The sequence below is a fragment of the Amblyomma americanum genome, chromosome 10, assembly GCF_052857255.1.
Source record: "Amblyomma americanum isolate KBUSLIRL-KWMA chromosome 10, ASM5285725v1, whole genome shotgun sequence".
Lineage (NCBI taxonomy): Eukaryota > Metazoa > Arthropoda > Arachnida > Ixodida > Ixodidae > Amblyomma > Amblyomma americanum.
The window spans coordinates 140,071,728-140,079,258 of NC_135506.1; positions in this window are offsets into that span (position 1 = coordinate 140,071,728).

Genomic DNA, 7,531 nt, shown 5'->3' on the forward strand with positions numbered 1-7,531 from the left:
CGCAAACGTTGGACGCAAACGACCGCAGACTTGGATTGGCTTGGCGACGCGCACCGCACAGGGCACTGCATACGATGATGATGATGACCTCTTCTTTACAAACCAGAATAATAAATACGTTTATTCGTTCAATTTCGTCTGTTTATTTCCTGCGGCAGAACTTGCGTCTCCGACCGTGATCTCTATACCGCTCCATGTCGCAGCCTCCTCGTGCAGCGCATCCGGCCATCCAGTTGACTGCTGATTGACCGCATGTAGTAGCAGACGACGCGGGGCTCTACACACCATGAAATACTTATACTTGAAAAGTTACAAATACTACTTTGAAGGGGAAATAGTTATGAAGTCCGTGTCAAGCCGTGCCACAGAGCGTTGGTCCAACATAAGCAGAACCAACTGCAGAACCAACTAGCCCGTCAAATCGGTCTTGCACCTGTGACTGCCCATGGAGTGTGAATAAGGCGGCTTAGTGTAACTCTATAGGCTCTATCATGTATGAGCTTTATGGTACCGCTGTAACCTAAATGTCTGAAGTGTTCTGCGATTTTTGATCGCCACTACTGCATTACACAATGTAGTCGCTATGTGACAAATCGCCTTCGGTTTCGGTTTCAAAGCTCGTACCTATAGTGGCTCGCGGTGCCTGATTGTGCTTTGCGCTTTTTACTTAGTGCTTTAAGCAGGAAGTTTTGTGTAGCTTACGACAAACAGGAAGCACTATAAAGTCTGTGCCTAGCCGTCAGACAACGCTAGAACATTTTCAGCTTTGGTTTCGATATATAAAAGCTCCTGTTGCGCGGTTCTTGATCATAAATAACGCTCGGCCCTTCCCTGTTCTCTGCGCTGTAAACAGCAACTTCTGTGTTATCTACGATAATATAAACACATCTTTTAGAACTCTCCTAAATGCAGCAAGTGCTTGAAAAGTCTGTAATTGCTGCAAAAATGTATTTTCTGGCACGGTGCGTGGTAGATATCATAATTAAGTACTATATTGCCACTGACCTGAAATCAGCGACTTAGGACAAGTAGAGGGGGAAATATAGATTGCTGAATAGGTAAATTGATGCACTGAAAGAATTTATGTTAAGAAATCAGAAGTGTGCAAGGTACGAGGAGGAAGAGGCTCTCAAAAATAAACTGCTAGTGTGCGCTAGAACACGGAACACGGTAGCACAACGGCGCCCTCGATCGAGGTGCTTCGATCGAGGTGATCGAGGAGCTCTATAATTATAGTTTCGCAGTGTTCTCTGGCACACCGCTGTAGCGTCCGGGTCGTAATGGCAGCGGGTGAAGGTTTGGGCTATGCTCGAGACAATTAGTATAGCCAGGGACTCCGGAACTCTTTTTTTTTTTTAGTGGGAGGGCAGGACTTCGATCTTATTTTTTTATTTATTTATTTAATGCTCATTTACATAATAAATTGTATATATATATTTTTTTCAATGTTCAAAGCTTGATGCAAAGTATCACGTTGCGGTGACGACACTCCAGCTGTCAGGAAGACAACGAAAAGGCTTCCAAAATTAACTGTTTAAGGGGCTGACTCGCGCCCATTAAGAACTGAATTACTCGGCGGCTGCAATAGGCTTAATTATGCGTGCTCGGCGGTCATCGACCTGAATGCCATGCAGTTCTTGGTCGTGCTGAATTTAAAGCTGGCAAGGAACCTTCGAGATAAAGAACCAAAAGCAGCAAGAATCTGGAAAAATGTGGAATCATTTGCACGTGGCCATGATCAACGGCATAAGTCTGGTCGCACTTCGCATTCCAAAACAAAATGATAAAGCCGCGTGCCGGAGGTTGTGAGTGCAAACGAACAAACGGTGCAAAGATTTATGGCAATATAAAATTAATTGAAATGAGGAGCTTATAGGTGGGAAGCTGTACGCACGAGGAGTGATCAATTCCATTAAAAAAGCCTGTGCATAGTTTGTTTAAATTCTGCTAATCATGATCATGTACACGGTCAGGTCGATATATAGTCGACCGAATTCTGTAGGGACATGACCGGTTTAGGTTACTCATATACCAAATGCTTTACAACTGGCTACTAAGCCAAGCAGCTCATGCAGCCCCACTGTGCTTTGAATTAAGAGTCCTAGAACTAATATGTGTTTCAATTTTCAGAAATCTGATACAAGTAGAAGCAAATGGAGATTGGGGGCACTTCGCCCCTGAAAAATGTGGGGGGGAGGCGACCTTCCCCATTGCCACCCCCCTGTTCCGCGGTTCTTGAGTATAGCCCACCTGAACTCGGGTAGGCGGCCCTATAGATACGTGATCGGCACACTGGAGTGGGTATATCTCGCATATTGTATATCTGATATTGGTCGCAAAGCCGATGTATATTGGTAAACAAGTTTAAAAAATCCGAGGTGTTCTGAGAGATGTTCGATCCAATGAAGCATTCGGTCTGGAAAGACCTTAGAAGGCAGTTCGCAGTGTATACCGGATTGTTTTTTTTCCGAATATATAGCTTTCGTCGAACTATAGGAACTTTTTGGAATTCTTTTATTGGCATATCTAAATAAACCCTTCATTTCTGCAAGAAAAAAAAAACACACAAGGGTGAGCGGCTCTATAGATACGTGATCGGCCCGCTGGAGTGGGTATATCTCGCATATTGTATATCTGACATTGGTCGCAAAGCCGATGTCTATTGGTAAACAAGTTTGAAACATCCGAGGTGTTCTGAGAGATGTTCGATCCGACGAAGCATTTGGTCAGGAAAGATGTTTGAAGGCAGTTTGCAGTGTATATCAGATTGTTTTTTACCGAATATATAGCTTTCGTCGAACTATAGGAACTTTTTGGAATTCTTTTATTGACATATCTCAAATAAACCCTTCATTTCTGCAAGAAAAATAAACACACACGGGTAGGCGGCCCTATAGATGCGTGATCGGCCCGCTGGAGTGGGTATATCTCGCATATTGTATATCTGATATTGGTCGCAAAGCCGATGTCTATTGGTAAACAAGTTTAATACGTCCGAGGTGTCCTGAGAGATGTTCGGTCGGACGAAGCATTCGGTCAGGCAATGTCTTTGAAGGCAGTTCGCAGTGTATACCGGATTGTTTTTTTCCGAATATATAGCTTTCGCCTAACTATAGGAACTTTTTGGAATTCTTTTATTGACATATCTCAAATAAACCCTTCATTTCTGCAAGAAAAAAAAACACACATGGGTAGGTGGCTCTAGTAATAGAATGGTTAACAGAATAACAGAATGGTTAGAAAGGGCCAATGCAACATATTTTTACTAAGAACAGAAATTATGTGGACATGTCCTTAGTGTCCCTTTGAGAAGCAGTATTTTCTTCTGTGTGTTGTGTATACTATAGTTGAATACAACTCAAGAATGAAGTGGCAAATGCTTCTCTATAATTCACTTCGCAAGTTGTTTGCATGGAAGGTACGACAACCTGAGCCAATCAGGATGGCGCACACTATATAATTGGGTTGCTGCATGCCTACCACACCTATTGCCTTGTGACAGGTAGCTCCATTTTTGTGAATGAAGGTGTATTAGTGTTTAGGCTGTTTATTTCTTCAGCAGGTGACACTTGATGTCTTTTTATTTTTATGTTTGTTTTCAGATGGCTGACATGTTCACACAGTGAAGAGGGCATATATGGCCCACTTTTCTTTTTGTCATTACCTGTCCATATTAAGTTCTTTAGTTGTCACGTCACAGTTGTTTGGATGGACATTTATTCACTCCATTGTGGTATATGCCCAAGGAAGCTGAGTCAAATCCAGGCGAGAGCAGCCACATGTTGATATAGGTGAAGTGGAAAATACGCCTCTTTGCTGTGCTTTTTCAGGGCATATGCAGTTGAAGTTAATCTGGAGCCCTCCACCATGGCGTCTACAATAGCTCATTAGAGACATTGTCATTCTCATTTTTGCTAATCTCATTGTGGCAGTGCTCGATGTGCTCGGCTTGTATACGCAGCCGTTTAATGGATCACATTGGCCTCTTAACGGGCTCACATCTCATCGTCATCATCAAAACTCGCATGCACTGCTGGTTGTTTCTTCCTCCTCCATGCTCATTACAATGCCTGGTCCTTTGAGAGGCATCTGCCACTTCATTTTTAAGTTGTATTTGAGTATAGTAAATATGAAGAAATGTAACTAATATTGTATGTCACTTGCTGCTGTGTTGTTCGTGTGGTCTGTGTACAAAACTCTTACTCTTGTTCCATGATATATTAGTATATATGTAGTGTTTTTGTGTATTATGTAGGGTTGTTTCATTAAACAGATGGTATTTGTGGATTGTGTTTATACGAGGGGTGATCAGTATATTTTTACCCCCTGGTCTGTAACACATTTATTACCTCATGAAAGGGAAAGACTTTACAATGAAAAGAAAGTTTGATGTTCCCACATTTTATGATATTTTCATTTTGCACATGGCACCACTGATATTGAAGTAGTCACAAGGAAAATGTTAGTATACATCTGTGTACGGTTATAACAGTTTTTTGAAACCAAATTTTGGATGGCAGAAGGTGTTCTCCCTGTCATTATCCACCATCGAATGAGTCAAATTTACGCTAATGGGTATGTTATGTTTCCAGTCTGAAGGTAGGTACAAACTGTACGTACATGCAAGATCCAGCTGTGTTGAGTGTGAAAGACGAGGAGTGCAGTGGATGCCTACTGTGTGCATCTGGCATCTGAGCTCGTGGCACATGTGGATTAATTTATTTGTGATGATTGTCCCATTAAGCAGACGGTTATTGCGGGCATTCTTGAGCCTGAGGATGCAGAAGGACCGTGCACTTTTTCTTATAGTTTGTCCTAAAAAAATCCATCATTTAATGTGACAATGCTTGACATGACAACAAGTTAGGTGCAATACCGCCGTGTTGAATAAGCTGCAGTTTCGGGATGTTCTGCATCACCCACCAATAGCTCTGACTTAGTGCCTTGTAGCTACTGGCTATTCCGTAGCTGAAGAAACATTTGAAGACCTTTAGTGTCCAGTTGGGGCCATCAGCCTCATTCTTCTCTGAGGGCATGTAAACAACAATAGTGCATCGATGACGCAAGGGCATCAGTGTAAGTGGGGGACGATATCAAAAAATAAATTACACCTCTGAAAAAAGACATCTGAAGCTTTGTTTATAATAATATCTTTCACTTTCAGTAATTAGCATGTTATAGACAAGGAAGCTAATTATTCAACACACCTCTCAAGCTTGGGATATATGTATGGGAAATTTTTGCAGCTGTATAGTCACTTCATTATTATTGGAAGCTACTTGAGTCATTTATCCCATGGACCAATGTTTTGTGGCCTTATTATCTACTATGTTTTAGATGGTGTCCTTGCCTTAATTTTACTTTTCCTGAGGATGTTCTAAACTTTTTTTCGAATGTGTGCGCTTCAGCTGAGATGTTGCTTTGAAACAGGACAGTATTGGAATGCCATATGCTTGCCCATTCATGGGCTAAGCTGATACAGCGTAAAATGGTACTATACTCGGGATTTAACATCCCACCACGTTAGAGGGATCTAATTTGATCACCTGTGTTTTTTAATTATGAGCTCAAGTGCACCGCGTGAAAGACAAGATGAAATGTTATCCATTTAATTTCATACGAGCCTTATAAAAGACACACATATTGTTACGTGACGGATAACAGATGGCGATGGAATGATTTAATGGCGGTGGGCCTAGCGCGAGAGCTCCGTGCCGCGCCACTGCCCACTTGGTCGTCTTCGAGTCCGTGACACTACCCGGGGCTGCCGAGCGATCGTCCCGATCGCGCGAACTGAAAGACCGGCAGTGAAGACGAAACGCAGGGCGTGACGATGAGCGTGACAGGACGGATGAACACAGAAGAGAAGAAGATGCAGGGCTTGCCGTCACGATGAAAGAGATGAACAGATGATCAGATGAGCGCTGGTCCAGGAAGCTTCCGGGCCGTAGCTAGCTAGGTCACCTTGAGCCGACGGCCGAGGCCCATGATCACACCGAACGGCATGGGCAGGGGCTGTGTTCGAATATGTTGGCGGCTTCTAGGGTCAGTGGGGTCATAGGTTCGAGTAGCGGCGGCGTCGTCAAGTTGTCGTGTCTTCTGGTCGGGGCCGGGGACGGGGCTGGGGTGAACGACATGGTTGGTTCTGGTCTGGCGGGCTGGGGCACAACCGGGCGGTGCGGGCAGGAACACACGACCGACGACCACGGCACACGCAGGACGCCGAAGCTCCAGGACCAGGATGGGGATGAACTCCACACCTCACGCCAAATGTTACGTGGCGGCAAGCTGGTGAAAACAGTACTACATAACAGATGGCGATGGAATGATTTAACGGCGGTGGGCCTAGCGCGAGCGCTCCGTGCCGCGCCACTGCCAACTTTGTCGTCTTCGAGTCCGTGACAATATCAGCTGACTGAGAGATGCAGATCACCCATATGAGTGATACGAGAGCTGCATATTAGCTCAAATGAGCGATACGAAAGACACATCGGCCCATTCGGGTGATACGAAATCCATATTTCGGCTCAAAGAACTGATACGATAGACACGTATCAGCACATAGAGGCAACCGAGGGACACATATGCCCATACGAGGCATACGAAGGACACATATCAGCCCATACGAGGGATACGAAGGACACATATAAGCCCATACGAGGGATACTAGGGACAATAGTCAGCCCATACGAAACACATATTCGACACATATCAACGCGTATGACCACATACTAGACACATATCATCTCGTATGACCACATACTAGACACATAAATTCATACGAGACACATACGCATCCATATGAGATTTTTAAATAGGGCGAGTTGAAAGAAACAGATTCCCCGGAGGGGTGTACAAGATCCCCTGCAAGGACTGCAAAGCTGCATACATCGGCGAATCAGGCAATTTCATCAGGCGCTTAAAACAACATCAAAATGACGTCGCCAAAGGCTGCACGAAAGAAAATGCCTTGGCTGAACACTATCAAGTTGCAACCCATGCTATCGATTGGATCAGCGCCTCAGTCATCGCGAAGGAGAAGTATTTATCGTCCCGTTTACTTCTAGAATCACTTCACATCCAAACGACACCACATGTATTAAAGCGAACGAGGGGTAATCTTCCTGAGATCTACGCATGCTCATTACGTCACCTGCACCGTACATAAGTAACCACCTTCGCCCATCCGCTGCCATTGTGAACAAGGGACCCGTACGGGCCCCGAAACGTGTTTGTTTTTCCTTCTTTCTTTTTTGGCGAGTGCTCCTCTTTTTCTGCTATTACTAACGTCTTTGATAGCTGCGCATAAGGTTTAAAGTTTACCTTCGAACTCCCGGAGAACAACGAGCTACAGTTTTTAGACTTAAGATTGGCCGCGAGCCGTGATAACATCTGCTGGTCTTTTCAACTGCGCTCAGAGAAGCCCTTGCTTAGCTATCGCTCAGCCCATTCTAAGTTGGTTAAATGTTGCATAGCCGTTGCATGTTTAGAATCAGCACTTTCAAAACTTTGTGTGCTTGGAATGGCAAAT